The sequence below is a fragment of the Lepus europaeus genome, chromosome 13, assembly GCF_033115175.1.
Source record: "Lepus europaeus isolate LE1 chromosome 13, mLepTim1.pri, whole genome shotgun sequence".
Classification (NCBI taxonomy): Eukaryota; Metazoa; Chordata; class Mammalia; order Lagomorpha; family Leporidae; genus Lepus; species Lepus europaeus.
This window is the reverse complement of record NC_084839.1, coordinates 27713930-27732607: the sequence shown is the minus strand read 5'-3', so window position 1 is coordinate 27732607 and position 18678 is coordinate 27713930. Positions and strand designations below refer to the sequence as shown.

At 48.1% G+C, this 18678-nt stretch overlaps 1 protein-coding gene across 1 annotated transcript in view; it reads left to right on the top strand.

Moving 5' to 3' along the window:
• The window catches only part of GALNT14 (polypeptide N-acetylgalactosaminyltransferase 14), a 196699-nt gene that overhangs the window by 37137 nt on the left and 140884 nt on the right, over positions 1 to 18678 (top strand). The gene's annotated exons all lie outside the window — the stretch shown is intronic.

Sequence of the window (18678 nt, the reverse complement as noted above, 5' to 3'; positions counted from 1 at the left end):
GTGAGCTGCAGCGCTGGCCTAAGAGGTTTTTAAGGTAGGGCATGTTTTATCATGGGACTCTTAATTTAGATTCAAGGCTGTCATGTGATCCAGGACAAATTGTTTTAGTTTTTATTTTTGGGTTACAGTTTTTTTTTTTTTTTTTTTTTTGACAGGCAGAGTGGGTAGTGAGAGAGAGAGAGAGACAGAGAGAAAGGTCTTCCTTTTTGCCGTTGGTTCACCCTCCAATGGCTGCTGCGGTCGGCGAAGCCAGGAGCCAGGTGCTTCTCCTGGTCTCCCATGGGGTGCAGGGCCCAAGGACTTGGGCCATCCTCCACTGCCTTCCCAGGCCATAGCAGAGAGCTGGCCTGGAAGAGGGGCAACCAGGACAGAACCGATGCCCCAGCCGGGGGACTAGAACCTGGTGTGCCGGCACCGCAAGGCAGAAGATTAGCCTGTGAAGCCATGGCGCCGGCCTGGGTTACAGTTCTATAAAGTGGAGTTAAATGGTAGATCTTTTCTTTGTATCTTTCAAGGTTGATTGTGAGACTTCAAGAAGACAATGTAGGAATGAGTGCTTTGGAGCTTGAATCGCATACAACAGAAGCTGATGTTTCTATGTCTCTGTTTTATCCCCACAAAGTTATAGATTTAAAGATCTTACTAGACAATAGCCCTTGATTTCAGAGTAGGAAACCAAAGTAACAAGAGACTTGGCCAAGGATGTATGGTTTAATTAGTAGAGGAGACTCTTTCCCAGCCATGCTGAGGCAGGCACTTTGACAGGCAGAATGATGCTCCCCTCAGCAGATGTCCACATCCCAATTTCTGTAAGTTGTGAAGATGTCAGGTTACATGGCAATAGAAAATCAAGTTGCTAATCATCTGGCTCTCAGCAGCTTATTCTGGATTTCTCAGATGAATCCAGTGTAACCAACAGGAGCCCTTAGAAGTAGAAGATGAAGCTAGAAGGGTGCCCTCCGTTGGTGCTGGCTTTGATAGTGGAAGAAAGAGGCCAGGAGCCAAGGAATGCGGGGACTTTCTAGAGGCTGGAGAAGTGAAGGGAGCAGTCTCTGTGTTGGAGCTTCCAGAAGGAACGAACGCTTTCCTTGATTTTAGCATTGTGAGGCTCAGATTGGACTTGTGACCTACAGAACTGTGCCGTAACAGATCTGCATTGTGTTAAGATCCTGAGTTTGTGATCATTGTTGTAGCTATGATAGGAAACGAATACAGATACCGTTTTCCCCATTTTACGTATGGCAATACTAGGCAGATGGATTTGTCCTAAACCACGAGTCTCACAGCTCCTCTGGGAACTTTTTTTTTTGTTTTTCTTCCAAGGAAAGACATTGATGTGATGAGTATGTTCAGTGACTGTTCTGGGAGATAGTCTGGGAGAGATTAGGATATGAAATATTTGGTCTTGGAAACACATGGTCCTTTTTTAGCCAGCCCACAGCCCTCTCCCCATGGAAGGCCAAGAGCCCTCAAATATCTTTCTCAGTGGCCTGCTATAATCATTACTTGTCCTGAGGAATGTTGCAGGATGCAGGACATTCCAGGAGGAGGAAGAGGTAGGGAGTCAAGGCAGAGATCACTTTTAAAGACACAGAATGGGAGACTTTGGTATATGCTGTCTTCTGGGGCCGATTTGCTCCGTGTCCCAGTTAGTACTAGGTCAGAAATGAGTGCCTTAATGCAGAACCTGTGCTGTGTGAGATTCATGGTTTGTAGTTGTTCTGTGGTAAGGGCTGATGCACAATTATTAGCATGACTGGAAGACGGTTGAAATCCATAGACCCTGAGAGCTGATATCCCACAGCAAATCTGTGCCAAGGTGGGCTCATCTCTATGTTGTTTTCTCTGGATTTTTGCCATCTTTCTTAATTTTTCCACTTCTGTTGTTGCTTCTCCAAATCAACTCTGTTTTTTGATAGCATCAGTCAGTTTTCGTCACAACAGAGACCTGATGGGAGCTCCCTAGGAAGGAAGAAGGTAGAAATCAGGGAGCTCCATAAGTCTGGACCACATGATGAACTAAGAAGCAGAGAGAGAGAGAGAGAGAGGGAGAGAGAGAGAGAGAGAGGGAACACGCTAAGCTTATATAACCAACTTTCCTGTGAGAACTACCTTCTGGGGGCAAGCCCCCAATGACTAGACCCACTTCTGAGACACCATCATTGGATCAAACCCTCACCTGTAATCCAATGTTAATCCATTAACCATTACCTAGCCCTTCAGAGCTTAAATATCTGCATGAGTACGGGGTGCCAACTCATGCTCCACCCCTAACAGTAGCTCTTTCCCTCAGCTCATTATTTGCTCTCTTAGTGACACCTAGAATACCAACCATTCCTTGATTGCACTGCAGACTTGACACTTGTCTGGTGCTTCTTTGGTGTCAACTCCTAGACTTTTCCTGACTCACTTTGATCTTGATGCTCTTACCTTGTGGCTCTGACCTGGCTCCTGGTCCAGTCTGCTCATTGGATGGGTGAGTCACTGTGGTTAAAGAGGGGAGATGATGCGCTTGGGTCCTAGTATCATAGGGGCAGCAAAGGGGGGGGGGTGTCAGAGCCCAGGCTACCTACTCTATTCCCTTTCCTCCATCTGGTCTTTCCCCTACAGTGAGTCTCTGTAGGAATAAAACTGCTGGACCAGAAACGGCCTCTACCTTCCAATCACAAGATCAACCTCCCTTTCTTTGGGAAAATTATTTAATGATGCATTTTAATTCTCCATATGCAAAATGAGGAGTGCAAAGAAGAAGCTGAGAGACATCTGGCAAATAGTGCAGTCTGGCGTGTGGAATGAATGGATCGAGGGAGGCCAAGGGCCATCCTACTGCCAGAGCAGAGAGTGATGGAGAGCATCTGGCCACATATTACTCTCATCCAGTGTCTGTGACTCTCTGATCATCAGTACAGCTGTGGCTGTCACATGGGGCCAGGTCAAAGCCTGCAGCTGGGGTAGATCTTATTGCACTGGAACAAATGTGAATGACCTGCATCCAAAGGCTTTCCAACCCATCAGCCTGCTCGAGATGGGCCCCTCAAATCCTGCTCAAGGCAGTGATTCTAGGCCTTGGAAGAACCTGGCAGCTATGCTGTTCTGTGTTACGAGTGTTTGTCTTCATAGGCGGCTGGAAGTCTGCAGAGGTGTCTCTGAGTTTATTTGCATTCCACACCTGCTGGATGCTACAGAAATAAAGTGATGTATACATGATAGATAATAATAAGAAATGTAGCACTTGTCATTTGTTAACAGTGCTATTCATTATTCTTCACTACAGCACAGGGTGATGGGTTTTCATTATTCTCTTCCTAAAGAGGAGAGAAACAGACTTGGCATGTGCTAACTGACCTACCACGTGGTCACTGGCCAGCACAGGCAGCCCCAGGCGCCCCAGACACTGCCTCTAGAGGCTGTGGCCTCCACTGCAGGTTGCCCTTTGGACAGCATTGCTCAAGTTCTCGGCACTGGAGGTAGGAGCGTCCGTCTCAAATGAGCACCTCTAAGTCAGGATTATTTCAGAGTAACTCAGAAGTGTGGTCATGGTGCCCTGGCCTCACCAAGGCCTTGGAGGCAGGGACTGAATGCAAGGCTGTTGGGAGCCCAGGAAGAACTTTCTCCGTCTAGTGCATCTCCTTGTCTGCACATGTCTGTTTTGTTCCTTCCAAGGAGATCAGCCTTCTCTGCTCTGTAGCCCAACGGTGGGAAGAAATGTCACACTCCAAGGCTTGTATTGCTCTACACCCAGTTGAGTTGCCGCTAGCATCCTGAGTGCTGGTTGGAGTCCTGGCTACTCCACTTCTGATCCAGCTCCCTGCCTAGGGAAGCAACAGAAGATGGTCCAAGTACTTGGGCCCCTGCCACCCACATGGAAGACCTAGTTAGAGTTCCTGGCTCATGTCTTCAGCTTGGCCCAGCCCCAGCCATTGAGGCCATCTGGGGAGTGAACCAGTGTATGTAAGATTTCTCTTCCTCCGTCTCTGTCACTCTGCCTTTCAAATAAAAATTTTTGAAAAAGAAAAGAGATTAAATACACTCCCAGCCACACATGGAGCACCCTTGTTCTCTCCCTTATTCTCACCCTGACCCTCTCTTAGACAAGGGACCTCACTGGACCCAGTGTCAGACAGGAACCATTACTGGCCCAATAACCTGTGGTTGAATCATGGCCAACGGGACCCTACCCACTGTGGATGTCTGTGCTGTGGTCAAGGAGGCCTCTGCATGAAGAGTAGTCTTTTCGAAGGCACCCATGACACTGACCAGATAGTCACCTGGCCACTGATCACTGCATTGGGTGTTTATAGTGTTGTTCGTTGGCCCCTTTGGGCATGTGTAGCAGCAGGGAACTCAGCCCTGAGAGCTCGCTTGGCCGTGCTGCTGTCTTCTCTTGAGTTGAGGTGGGTCTTCAGTCTTTCCTTAGCTCTTGCAGCCGGAGAGAAGGACCCTGACCCTCCTTCACCCGACAGCCCATTGGATAACCGAAGGCACCCTCTGAGTGCTTTTGTTTGTTTTGTTTTTAAAATTTTTTATTTTATTTTTAATTAGTTTTTAGCAGCTTTAGTGTGCTTTGTAGATACAATGCTAAGAACATGATGATAGCCCCTTCCTCCTTCCCTCCCTTCTGCCTCCCTCCCCATGTCTGTCTCCCTCCTACCCTCCATACTCCTCCCTTCTCCCTTCTTTCTGTCGATTTAGTTTCTGAGATACCATATTTAAAACTTACATTAGAGTAACGAGGCTTAATGCCTCACTGAAAGGGTAACAACCCTTTGAATTCTTTCTCTGGCTGTTCTTCCTGTGACAGGTGTCTGAGCCCTGGTACACTGCCGGTTTCCTTCCTGAACATGTTGCATTTTGTCTGCATCTGTTTGCTGTAGATGGAATGGTTGTGTGCCCCCCCTTTCAATCTGCTGGAACCCTGACACCCAGTGGGACAGCACGGTGAAGTGGGAGTTTAGGAGGTTAGGTCATGAGAAAGAGCACTCATGAGTGGGATTTGTGCCCTTCTAAGAGAGAGCCCAGAGAGCCCCTCACCCCTTCTGCCATGTGAGGCTGCAGTGAGAAGACATGAACCTGGAAGTGGGCCCTCACCAGACGCCCAGTGTTTTGGTGCTTGCGCCTTGGACTGCCCTTCCTCCAGCACACAGGGAACACATTGCTGCTCTTTCTAAGCCTCCCAGTCTGTGATAGTTTGTAACAGCATCCTGCATGGACAAAGGCCCCCTCTCATAGGACTCCCAGTATCAAATCCTGACTCAGACCAGATTTTTTTTCCCCCGGGACAGGTAGAGAGAGAGGGTCTGTATCAGAGATTGTCACACTTTTTCATGCAAGAACCATTTAGTAAATATTTTTGGCTTTATAGCCAATGTGGTCTCTCACAATTACTCCGTTCTGCTGGTTTAGCACGAAATGCAACCAGCGTGTATAAGTAACAGAGCATGGCTGTGTTCCAATAAAACTTTATTCATGGAGACTGTCATTTGAATAGCTTATAATTTTCATGTGTTGTAAAATATTCTTCTTTTGATTTTTTTCCCCAGCCATTTACAAATGGAAATCTCATTCCTAGCTTACCTGTCTACCCACATGGGTGGTGATTATGATTTGGGCTGAAGCCATAGTTTGCTGAGCTCCTGGTCAGTCTTCTATAGTGACAGCCCTGAGCACCTTCCACAGTCAAAACAAGCATAATTCTTTTGCCTGTGCCTGAATCACCTCTATGGTTGGAGGAGGACGACATTGGCCTCCATGGCAGAGGGAAGGGGTAGGTCTGAGGATCTGTTTAAAGTGTGAAAAATACTTTTGGGAGAGGCCCTACAGCCCTTAAACGTTACGTATGAATTGGCACTGATGCACCCTTGTAAAACACTTACCAAGTTTTAAAACTTAAATTTAAACAAGCCCAGCCTCACAGCACATGGCTCATAAGTGTATTGATATTCTCATCCCAGATGAAGACAAAGTCCCTGAAAGATGAAGGGACTGCCCCAAGCTCCCAAGCCCAGGTAGAGTTGGGGCTCATCCCAGCTGGGTCAAACACTCTGCCTGCCTATGCTCTGGAGTCTAACACATCACTTCCGGGGCATCTGCTTGTGCCTGACCCACTAGGAAGTGCAGGTAAACCAGATCCAGCCACAGTCCCAGGCAGCTCAGAGTCCACTGGAGGGAATGCCTGTTGTCGCTGTGCTTGGCTGGAGGGCAGAGTAGAATGCTCCCGGCAGCTCGGAAGTGGGGACCTTTCCCAGCCTGGCTGTGTCTGGGGACTTCTCGAGGGACGTTTTGCTCCATCAGAGGAGAAGAGGGGGTGGGCTAGCTTGATGGTTTTGGTGTCTGGAAATGATGGGAACTTGGGAGACGGGGTCAGAGTGCTTGAGGGGTTGACGTAGCAGCTGCCTTCACCTACCTCACTAGTTTACCTGGGACTGCCCTGTTGCCAGGCAACAGGGTCTCTGGACCAGTTCTGTTTCTTCTACGTAGAACTTTAGTGGGTATTGAAGACGGTGGCACAGGATCTTCTGAAATGGTCACCCTGAGTCTCCATGGTCCAGCCAGCCACCCTGACGCCAGCTAGCAAGGCCCTTGGGAGCATGCATCTGCTGCATTCTCATAGACATAAATAAGATCTGTGTAGTGGGGATGGAGCGAGCGTGCAGTCTGCTTGTTATTTCTGGGATCCGTTGCATGAAATACAGGCTCCCCAGCATAACCTGTCAGTCCGGGCACTTTTTGTTTCATTAAAAATAAAACAGAAAACTCTTTGAGCAATAGCATAAAAGAACATCTGGAAAATAATCCTGTGCTTTGCCAGGGAAGATGTCAGTGTGTCCAAGACAGGGTGGATGAAAGAATTTTTGAAGCACTTAAGAAAAGAAAAATTGATCAGGGTTCAGCAGAGTCGGTGTAAGGAGTGAGGAGAGGAAAATTATCTCAAACCAGAAAGCATGTCTTTCTCCCAAAGCAGCAGTTCTGGTGCTAACTCGTAACAGCTGGTCCAGCAAGGTTTGTTTTGGCCCAGGTCACCTATTCTATAAGAGGAATAGTGGCAGAAAAATCTATTTTCTTCTTAAGCCAGTTAACAAGTGATTGTTAAGCCTCCCCAGTGTGACCATTACTGCCACTGGTATAGTGGGGCAATCAAAAGAAGCCGAGGACCAGCCCCCCGTGTCTCATCAAGCTAAGGCCCAGAGAAGGGACAGGATACTTCAGTCCTGGGTTAGACAGTGGTTAAGTGCTAAGCAGGTGTTGCACCGGGGAAGAGATGATAAATGCTATGGGAAAAGGAGGTCTTGGTAGGTTAGGAAGTTAGCAGAGACTTTCAGGGAGAGGGGGAGCCTAGAGTTTAAATCAACAGAGAAAATTATACACTTAAGGGAAGGCAAGCAGCAGGCAGCGAGTTAGCTCCCCACCGTACTGAGACACACTCTTCATTGATGAGCTGTCTTGCTTCTTCTTTGAGAAATCTGAGTCCTCACCTGAGCTCTGTTCTTTCCCCTATCAAACCTTTAAACCTTCTGCATCTCCACCTGCCTTTTCCTTGGGATCAGGAAGAAGGTCACACCTGCCCTCTGATCTAAAGTCAACCCTGTCCTTGTCCTTGGAATTTTATTTTCTCTTGCTCTTCTCAGGGCTGTGGTCCTTCCAAAGCTACCTCATCTGTCCCAGGTGTCAAATTCCTTGTTGATTTCAGCACATCACTCTCTAGTATCACCTGTCCTGAAAATAATCCTGACTATGCATTTCTCCTTGTATCAGTCACTAATCCCAGTAATGCTGCATAATAACCACAGCATCTCAATGGCATAAAACAACCGCTTGTTTATTTTGTTTGAAAGGCAGAGAGGGAGGAGGGGGGAGGGAGGGAGGGAGGGAGAGAGAGAGAGAGAGAAAGAGAGAGAGAGAGAGAGACAGAGAATATCTTCTGTTCACTAGTTTGATCCTCAAATGTCAGCAACAGTCAGGCATGGGCCAGAAGCCAGGAACTCACCTACATGGATGATAGGGACCCATGTACTTGAGCCATTACTTGTTGTCTCCCAGGATGCACATTACCAGAATCTGAAATTGCAGACAGAGCTGGGGCTCCAACCCAGGCACTCGGATATGGGATGTGGGTGTCCTAAGTGATGTCTTAACTGCTTTACCAAATGCCTGCCCCAAGCGTTTGGTTTTTGCTCACATGCATGAGAACTGGCTGGGGTGCCACAGATCTAAGCTGGTCTCCAGGTTGTGGGTTATGTTCTGGCCGTGGACCATTTATCACTTATCCTGCTTCATCCAGAAGCTACCCAAGATGTGTTCTTCTCGTAAAGAAAGGCAGAACCATTCCATGAACCAAAGCAAGTCACCCAGCCCAGCTCACCTTCAGTGGGTGGGAAATACACTCTCCCTGCGGAGTTGAGGGAGAGAGTGAGCATGTGCTGAACTATAACCTGTGTATTTCCATCTTCAGCCCTCCCTTTTTTTTTTTTTTTCTTTCTTGGGGCAGCCAGACTTCTAGAAGGGGTTTCCTACACATCATGCCCCCAGATTCTCCCCCCATCTCTTTTCTCCTCACTCCATTGGCTTCTGTCCCAGCAGTTCTGTCTTTGGGCCGCTCTAGCAGAATGCCCCAGGAGCCGTGTTTCTGAGGACTTGGTGCAGAGATCCTCTTCTCTGCTCTCCTGCCTCCAGATGCCCCTGCTTTCACAGTCTGAGAAATCTCCTCTCTACTGGTGACTCCTAAGTGTGCATGTCTATAACCGTTACTCTGGATTTTAGCCTCCTCTAACATTCAGCTGGGTCATTTGGATGTCACGCATGCTCTGCAAATGAGATGCATTCAGAGGGAATAGCTGTCTCCCCCTCTGTGGTCTGTTCCCTGTGTGTCTTCATCCTCAGCCTTCAGCATCCTTGCACAGACCACCCTGGCACCTGCCTCCCAGCCTTTGTGAACATGGCTTCTTCGGCCTGGGAGGCTTTTTGCCCTCTTCTCCCTTCCCACCCCCTTCCCATGACAGGTCCCTTATTGTCTTCCAGGTCATATGGCCAAATGTCTCCACCCCAGAGAAGTCTCCTGGACCATTCTCTCTAAGGGGGCTACATTCCCCAGGCTGCCTCATTGTCCATGTCAGTCTTAGGTTTTTACCATTTACTATAACTGGTCATTCTTTTGTTTGTTCTCTTGGATTTTATCTGTTTCGTTAACTAGAATGTGCCCTTCCAAGCAGGTGCTTGGTAAATCTTTGCAAAGGCATCATCTAGTCTGCTGTTTGCAACCTCCAGCTGTGCAATTGTTACCCTGGGCTCCAGGGGAGCAGGGCCTGCCCACTGAGCCATGGCTCTGTGATGGCAATGCCTAGACAGGCACCCAGGCCTGCCCGTGGAGACACGGCCAGGGGGTGGTAGGTTCAACCCAGCCCCACCTCCCGGCTTGCTGAGGTGTGATGTTGGTGGAATCGGACAGTGGAGTACTGGCTGAAGTCCTGGGACATTGGTTGGAACTCAGAATCCCAGAAAGGGCACACTCTGCTTCCACACCACCTTTCCCTGAGCCCTTGTTCTGTTGTCTTTTTGTTATTTTTTTAACTGTAACTATTTTTTAAATTTTTATTCTTTTTATTTTTAGGAAATATTTATTTGAAAGGCAAAGTTACAGAGAGAGAGAGAGAGAGAGAGAGAAGCAGAGGCAAAGAGATAGATCTCTGACATCCACTGGTTCACTCCCCAAATGGCCGCAATAGCCAGGGCTGGGTTAGGCCAAAGCCAGGAGCTTCATCCAGGTCTCCCACATGGGTGCAGCACTTGGGCTGTCCTCTGCTGCCTTCCCAGGCACATCAGCAGGGAGCTGGATCAGAAGTGGAGCAGCCAAGATTCAGCCTCTATGGGATGCCAGCACTGCAGACGGCAACTTTACCCTGTACCCCACAGCACCCACTCTGCTTTGTTGTCCTTAACTGGAACTGACGGGAGGAAATGATTAGACCAGGCAGCTTGTTAATGATTATTGATTCCCTGCCTTCTCTTCCCCAGGTGCCTTGAAGGGTAAAGCCAGACCATGATGCTTGTATGAGAAAAATCAGCTTTACCCACAAGGAGATGTGGTTCTTGACATTCAGCCCCTCCCTGTGTCTGATCCCCAGAGGGAAAGGCGTTTAAATCCCTGAAGGTTCTTCCCACCCCATGCTTTGTGATCATGCTTTGTGGGAACAAGGTAGGGACAGAACAGCCAGTCATCCTGGATCTTTGTGGTTGTAGCACTGAGTATCTCATAGCATGGGAAACCTTTCCATCCTGGGGAGACTGCACAATTGGTTACCCTAGCAGGGGGTGTCGTGATCATTAATTCTTCTCCTTCCGCTTCCTCTCCTCCCTCCCTCCTCATCACCAATAGCTAATATTGAACACTTTCTGTATGCCAAAGCTTATGCCACCCACTTAAAATCCCTGTGAGACAGCTGCGACCCTTTAGGAAGCTGAGATTTAGAGGTTACCTTAATTCACTTGATCAGCCCTCAAATGATTCTACAGGGGGTCTACATGGGGAAAAATGTATGAAACACACACACACACACACACAACCCTATGCAGGGAATTCAATTGTTTGCATCAAAATAGACTTAGCTTTTGATTTGTGCTTTTCTGAGTACTTTTTAAGTACTCTCTTATTTCTCTGAACTCTTAACTCGTGTTTTCAGCCTCAGGTCAGCCTCCTGTTGGTTCTACGCTAATTCTTTGGTTCCAGAAACCGATCTGTCTCATCCCGGTCCTTGACTTTCATCCACTCCTATGACTGAGACCTGCTGACTGTCACAGCCCCTGGCGATTGAGGCCAGCCTTGTTGCTGACCCCTTCCAGCTCAGAATTCTGCCAGAGCCTGGAGGGTTGCCCTTGAACTCCTTCCAGTGAGGCTCAGCTCTCTGAATCCCAAGAGGCTGCTCTGACCCCCTGCCTGCTGCCCGGGGCCTAGTGCTCCCTTTGTTGGGCTTTATCCGTCAGTGGGAAGCTTCTCTTCTCTGCTGCCCAGCTGGTTGGCAGTCTCCTGACCGTCTAGTACAGCACCTGATCCCAGGTCCTGGCTTCCCTGGGACCTTAGCTCAGCCTCTTGTTAATCGTCGTTGGCCTGACAGGGGTTACTGCAAGTGGTCTAAGTTTGTAGGAGCTTTTGCTTTCTACCCTGTGGATGTGACACTGGGGACCTGGCTCTCCACATCAGACTGAGCATCCTATAACGAGGAAGACAAACAGCCCACTGAGAAAACTGTCTTGCAGTCCAAAGGCAACGTGTAAATGAGTTTTGGGTAGGGTGGGCTTGATTAAAACCAAATCGATTCAGATCATGATTTGAATCACTAGTCAGGAAGAGTCGATTAAATCAATACTTTCTCTTCAAAAATGCATTCATTTTTGATATAATTTTAATGCACAGCCTTCACAACTCTGACAGAGATAGATGTGGTTTTCATTTTTAGAAGTTACATACCATGCATTTTTAAGCGGTGATTTATTTTGACATTTCATTGAATCAGTTTTTGCAGCCACGTCTGAGTCTTGAGTGATGACTTGGTTATTTTATTTACCAAAGCTAATCAAACAAATGTGTATAATTTTCCCAACAAAATAAGCATGTGCACTTTTTGAATGTTTAACTATTTTTTGCTGTAAATGTAAAAATGTGTTTTTGCTGAGATAAATTAAACTGTTCCAGGCAGATCCAACCCAAAACACTTGTCAAGATTCTATTTGAGAATTAACCCAGTCTTTACCTTTCTTCTCTGCTTATTTACATGTTAGAAAAGGAAGACAAGCTTCTCTACTCTTGCAGGAAGTAGAAACTACTTTTACGGTTCCCCAGTGAGTTTTAAGTTTAGACCAAATTACTCTTGCCTGGAAAACACTCTTGCTGTGTGTGGAGAAGAAATAGCTGTAATTGCAAACTTGATCTTTGTCTTCATCATTGTTGCGAATCCTTGTACTTGACTTCCTGCCAGCTATTGATGTGACCTTCATGAAGCCTTATCAGCATCTTCTGTGATTAATTGCACTTTACCATATCAGAGACAAATTCTCCGTGCTGGGATTTTATTTTCAGAGAGTATTTTCACAACAAAACCTTTAGAATCTGATCTAGCCTTAGCTACAACTAAGTTATGGGAAGCCAGGCTTCTCTCCCACCAGATCAACCCGAGCATCCCTGGGCAGGACCTCTTGTATCTCGAGAGGCCCAAAGCATGCGTTTGAGTTTGTGGATTTCTCGCTGGTTTTCCTGAGCCTGCTTCTGGCTTCATCCATATGATTTCATCTCTTAGAACATCATCGTGCACAGGGGGCTTTCAAAAAATTTCATGGGAGGGCCGGCACTGTGGTGTAGTAGGTTAAGCCCCTGGCTGCGGTGCTGGTATCTCCCGGCTGCTCCTCTTCTGATCCAGCTCTACACTAATGTACTTGAGAAGGTAGTAGAAGATGACTGACGTGCTCGAGTCCCTGCCCCCATGTGGGAGACCTGGAAGAAGCTCCTGGCTTTGGATCGGCCCATCTGATCTGGCTGTTACAGCCATTTGAGGAGTGACCCAGCAGATGGAAGATCTTTCTCTCTCTCTCTCACTCTCTCTCTGCAACTCTGCCTCTCAAATAAATAAATCTTTAAAGCAGTTTCATGGGAAATTCATAGTATGAAACAATTACGCATCGATTCCAAAATGTTTGCAATAAAATAAATTTTATTTTTCATTCCATTTTCCACAACATTTTGAAGTACCCCCCTGTATTATCTGCCAAAAAAAAAAAAAAAAAAAAAATCGAGGACCTGCATCTTTCAAGCAGAAACAGGTGCTCTCTAGTTATTTTTTTCCCCTAGGACTTGGACATAAATTCAATTGTTCCACCTTCTTTGTGTAATTCTAACTGAATAGAATCATAATGATAGGAAAGAATGCATCTTTAATGCAAAAATCAAGTGACTTGCATACGTCCCAAAGCTTGGGATGAGAAACCCAAACTCCATCCTCTGGGACCCCCAGAACTGGGTGTTTCTGCAGTAAATCATTCCTGGATTTGGGTAATTTCTCCACTTTATCTTCCTCTCTACGAAATAATCAGCTCTTGAAACTGTTCTCCAGTTATAAGCAGCTAACCATGGTTCATCTGCAGCTCGCCTTGGTGGGACCGTTATGGAGCTACGTTAGACTCAGCATGGTTCTTTAGCAGGGAAGCCAGTTACATTTGAATAGTATCTTTGTAGTATAAGTATATCCCCTGTGCCTTTTGGGACATACTTATACTAAAAAAAAATTCATTGTCCACTTGAAATTCAAACATAAAACACAGGAGACCTGGTTATCTGTTCTCCCCGGTCTTCAAGACAAAGCATTTTCTTCGTTTTCCCATGTTGATCCTTAAGTGTGGAGGAATACAGTCCACTTCTCAAGTGACCAGACAGACTCGAGTTAATGTTTTCACTGCGTATTTTGTTTTACGTATCCTGTTCCATTAAAAAAAATAAGTTAAAAAGTCCACTCTGATTATGCCCATGCACTGTGTTATCTTGAGTCGCTGTGTTCCTTTGAGTGGGTATCCTGACACGTGTCTAGGCCAAACCCAGGGCTGCTGGAGACCAGCGCAGGTCTTCCCTGGGAGCACCAGGGGTGCCCGGTCTCTGGGGTGACCACCAGAGGGAGTAGCTGCGATGTGGGCTGAGAGATATGAATTCCTCAATGCACAGAATAGGGGACCAGTTTGATGCTGGGGGCCCCTCCATGACCACTTTACTGGCCCACGGGAGCCTCACCCCAAAGCCTTTATCCCCAGATGCATAGCCTCTTAGATGGAGGAGAATCTCTTGGTATTCCTTCATTCCGACATTGAACCTGGGCTCTGGCACTTGGTTCAGACAAGCTAGCATCCCAAAGGTGTGGTCACCTGACCCAAATATCATGGCTTATTTCTTTATGTTTTCTAGAATTGTAGATAGTCCACAGCTGGCCTCTGGGCCCACCCATTCCACTCTGAACCCCATTCTTCTCCCCTGTTGTAACTCCCTGCCCTTCCCCCAAAGCCATGGAATGGCAGTGCCTGAGATGAGGCACATCCGAGGGGCTCTCCGAGGGCCCTGACTTTGTAGCCCTTGCTTGGCCCTGCCCCCCAGTGCCTGGGAGCTGCCGGCCCCAGGTCTGCCCCTCGCCTCTGTCTCACCTGCAGGTACGGGTCCCTGATGCTGGCTGCTTGTCTGCTTTCCAGCCTGGGGTCTCACAGCACTGTCCAGCTTCTGAGCATCTTCCCTGCTGTGTCCTGAGAGGGCTGTCCAACCCCAGGACCCAGGAGTCTCCTGTGTCCTGCACTCTCATGGGGCTAGGCTTGGGACGGCATCCGTCAGCCTGGCTCAGTGTGATGTGAGTGGGACTGATAGACTGGGGTCTGGCAGGTGGGGAAGAGGAACCCTTAGTGGGCGGACTCCACCCAGGATGGCTTTGGTGAGAGATTCAGTCTATTCTAGAGCCACTTACTGGGTGTTAACTAGGGATGCAAATTTCTGGTAACCTTTCAGATGGTGAGGTTTTCTTATCAAGATGTGTTCCTTTATTATTTTTTTTATTTGACAGGTAGAGTCATAGACAGTGAAAGAGAGAGACAGAGAGAAAGGTCTTCCTTCCGTTGGTTCACTCCCCAAATGGACACCACGGCCAGCACTGCACCGATCCGAAGTCAGGAGCCAGGTGCTTCTTCCTGGTCTCCCATGCGGGTTCAGGGGCCCAAACACTTGGGTCATCCTCCACTGCCCTCCCAGGCCACAGCAGAGAGCTGGACTGGAAGAAGAGCAACCGGGACTAGAACCCGGTGCCCATATGGGATGCTGGTGCCGCAGGCTGAGGATTAACCAAGTGAGCCGTGACACCGGCCCCCCTGTGTTCCTTTATTAAGGGGAAGGGCTGATGAGGATGGGGTGGCCTGACCAGGTGAACTTATGATGGTCTCAGGTTACCAAGCCTGCCTGACGTTTTCAAAGCCTTGCTTTGACTCTGAAAGTGGCCCAGGAGGACTGTTGCCATTCCCTCTTTCTCCTCCTAATGAGCTGAACTCTCGCTGTCGGCGCTGAGCCCAGTGACTTCAGCTGCTGCCCCTGCAGACTAGCAGGCCTAATTGGTCCTGGGCTGTTCTCCAGCCCCGTCTCCCCTGGTGCCAGCCTCTCCTCCATGCCACCGCTGCCTCCTTCATTTTCCTCCTGCATTTTCACCTCTGGCAAATGGCAGTGGCCTTGACTCCCACCTTGAGCTGTTTTCTTCAAGCTGTTCCAGCCCCAGGGCCTGCTGTGGTGTCTGCTTCCGTGGGATTGGGCTCCTCACCTCCATTTACAACCCTGGACACGTCACCCCGTGGAGCCAGCCTGGTGCAGTTGGGAGCAGGTGTCTTGGCTGGCCCAAGAGAGCCTGTTCACCTGGACTGCACCAGAGAAGTTATACAAGGGGTCTTCATAGAGTTCATGGAGAATGTGTTGTGCATAAATTTCAACGTTTTTGGCATCAGAATGAAGTTATCTTTTAATTTCATTTTTCCATGAACTGTTTGAAGTACCCTGGTATGGGGTCTGATAGAAAAACAGAAGAGACGCAACTGCTTTGCTAATCAGGGCACAAAATGCAGAAGTGACGAACTGAGTGAGAAAGGTATGTATTTTGGGGGAACTCAGGGACAAGGCAGTTTAGTTCCAGGCTGATAAAGAAAGTGAAGAATTCTGGGCACTCGGAACGGGGATTTTGTGGGTACTTTCAAACTCATTCTTGATGGCATAACTGTTTCAGTCTTATTTTAAATCTCATTTGGCAACATGGGTTTTCATTTGCCTTGCAAGGGAACTCTTACCAGACAAGGTTAGCATCTTTGGAGGTTTGTAGTGGGAATAGAGAGGGGGAAAGACATATTTAGAGAGAAGAGAGAATAATCCTGGAGATAACTGAAGGAGAGCGAAGGGCAGAGCTTGAACAGGGAGACAGCTTTTTGTGGCCTTGAGCTTGTCACTTAGCCTAAACTCTTGGTACCTGTTTTACTCATCTGTACAATGGGTCTAATAATGCCCACCTGATAGCATTGAGAGCTCCAGTGAGATGACGTTTGGAACAGCTTTGCACGTTTTCTGTGGTATCTGATGCACAGAAGCTGCAGTCATTATTAGGGCTGTGACCGCTCAGCTTGAGTTTTCCATATGCAGTTTTTGCATTTCTGGCCTTCTCAGCTTTTAGAATATTTGCTTATACATTGTGAGGTTTGGGGATCAGACCCAAATCTGAACACAGAACTCATTTACACTTCATATATACCTTATGCACGTGAACCAAAGGAATTTTGTGCAACAGCTTCCATAACTGTGCACGTGAAGCAGTGTTTTGTGGTGTGAGATTTGTCACTGTGACATCACGTCAGTGCTCAGAATGTTCTGGATTTCGGAGCATTTCTGATCTCAAGTTTCCAATCGGGGCTGCTCACCCTGTACAGATTCAAGTGGCAACAGTGCTCCGTGATCTCTCCCCAGAGCCTCTGCTGTCTGTCCTGACATCGGACACTTGAAAGCTGAGTACACATAACCTTGGGGCTCGTGATTGGCCACGGTGACCATGCGTCCTGTTAATCTTTGCTAGAGTTCATTCACACCTGTCCCAGAGCAGGTGTTGCCTCTTTGGGTAACAAATTACGTAGTTCCCTATCTATATGTTTTCACCATCTCAGTAAGACAGTATTATTGCATCATGCATATTTTCCTCTTTTCCCAAATAGATGGTAAAGTTTTTGGAAGCTGTGTATGTGTGTATGATACACACATCCCCGTGTAGTCCTCCTGTTGTGTTTGCAGCCATGTTTAGTGTTCATCCCGTAGTGAAGTTGGGGACCTCATCCTACAGAGGTCATCTCCTCTGCTCCTGTTGTTGATTCCTGGGCCTCTTGCAGGAAGGGGCTCTCCGGAGGATGGCGGCTTAGGAGGAGAAGTGGAGACAGGTCATTCACAGAAGCAGAGTTGGCTGTGGAGTGCAGGGCTGTGCACGGAGTGTGGCTTTGCCGCCTGGCCTTTCCCTTGGGAGTTGCATGCTTCGGAGCAATCTTTGAGCTTCTCCGAGTCTGTTTTTCTCATATAGAAAATATGCTTAAGAAAATAGGCCTCGGAGGCTTGGTGGAGGGGTTGCTCTGCACTGAAGGAGTTTGGGAGGTGCTACTCCAAAGCCTGATGCTTTTGCACGCTGATTACTTTAATAGTGGATGTTCTGGCTAAGGCTCTCTCTGAGCTCCTTCTCTGTCTAAACATGGGTTCTCCAAAAGCAACCCAGTGGTTATGCCTATCACCACTACCCCCACCCCCCAGCATCCCCAGTGCCCACATCATCAGCCAGGAGAGATGAACAAAATCACAGGACAGAACACTGGAGGCTGACACTGCACCCAGACAGACTTTGTCCCAGAATACCCCTCTCCTTCTGCAAGCCCACTCGTGCTACCACCAAGTCACTCCCTCTCCACCAAGTGCATCTCCCCTGCTCTCACCAGAAGAGGGTATTAATGTTCTGGATCTCACTGGATTTGTGCATCTTTGCTTTTCTAACCCGGGATGCGCCTGTGCACATAATCCACTCGTGTATTTTTTCCTCCTGCTAATCTGTCTACTGTCTGTTTACTTCACAGACTTAGCTACTCAGGCCTTAGAGGGTAGAGGAAAGTGTTCCCTTCCTTCCCGCACAGGACTGAGCCGCAGTGAGCACTCAGTAATTGCAGGGAGCCCCGACCAGGGCTCTGTCTGTCTGTGGGCAGCAGCATCAGGCTCCTGCCTCCCCACACTCAACTCTCTGCTCCAGTTCTTCCAGCTCTCCTTTGTACACGATGGATTCCAGAGCTGAGTCTGTTTGAGTTAAGATGGCTCCGGCCAAGCAGGTGCATTGGTGGGTTCATTCATTCATTCATTCATTCAGAGTCGTGTATTGACATGAGCGTGAGGCACTGTGTCCTTGCCCAGCACTCAGAAGAAGATCTGTGTTTGCAGCTCTCTTGGTACTAGGAGTTGTTTGCAGGCTGCTTCAGAGAGATTTCTCTGTGTAACCCAAGAATGTGCCTGTAGAACCTGCCCGAGTGGCAGAAGCTAGCGGGGCAGGGGAGGGCTCTCCTTACCCAGAGCTCTGAACTTCCTGCCTGCCTTGAAGTGAAATCATGTTATTCAAATGGAATATTTGTGATTCAATAATCAATTCAACAGTGAAAGGCAAAGGAGCAGCCTGCCAGTCCTGGTGGAGTAAATCATCCTGAAAGTGTATGAGAAGCAGCAGCCCCTAATAGCTCTTGTAAACATGCTGTCACTCTGGGCTTGGGCACGGGCCAGCGTGGACTGCCCTCTCTGTTTCTCGGAAGCACTGTGCTATGTAGCTGTGGCACACACTCCCTGTCAGACAGGAAACCCCTGGGGTCTGCTGGGCCCAGAAATCGTGTTGAATTGTCTCCCGGTCTGGCTAAGGCTTTCTCTGAGCTCCTTCTCTGTCTAAACATGGGTTCTCCAAAAGGAATCCAGTGGTTATGCCTATCACCACTACTCCTACCCTCCAGCATCCCCAGTGCCCACAAACCTTTTAGGAGCAGCTTCTGATGGCAGGGAGCTCCAAGCTGTGCGAACCGTCTTTGCATGGGAGCAGCCTTGGGGGATGCTGCAAAGATACCAGCACTCGTGTTCATAGTGAC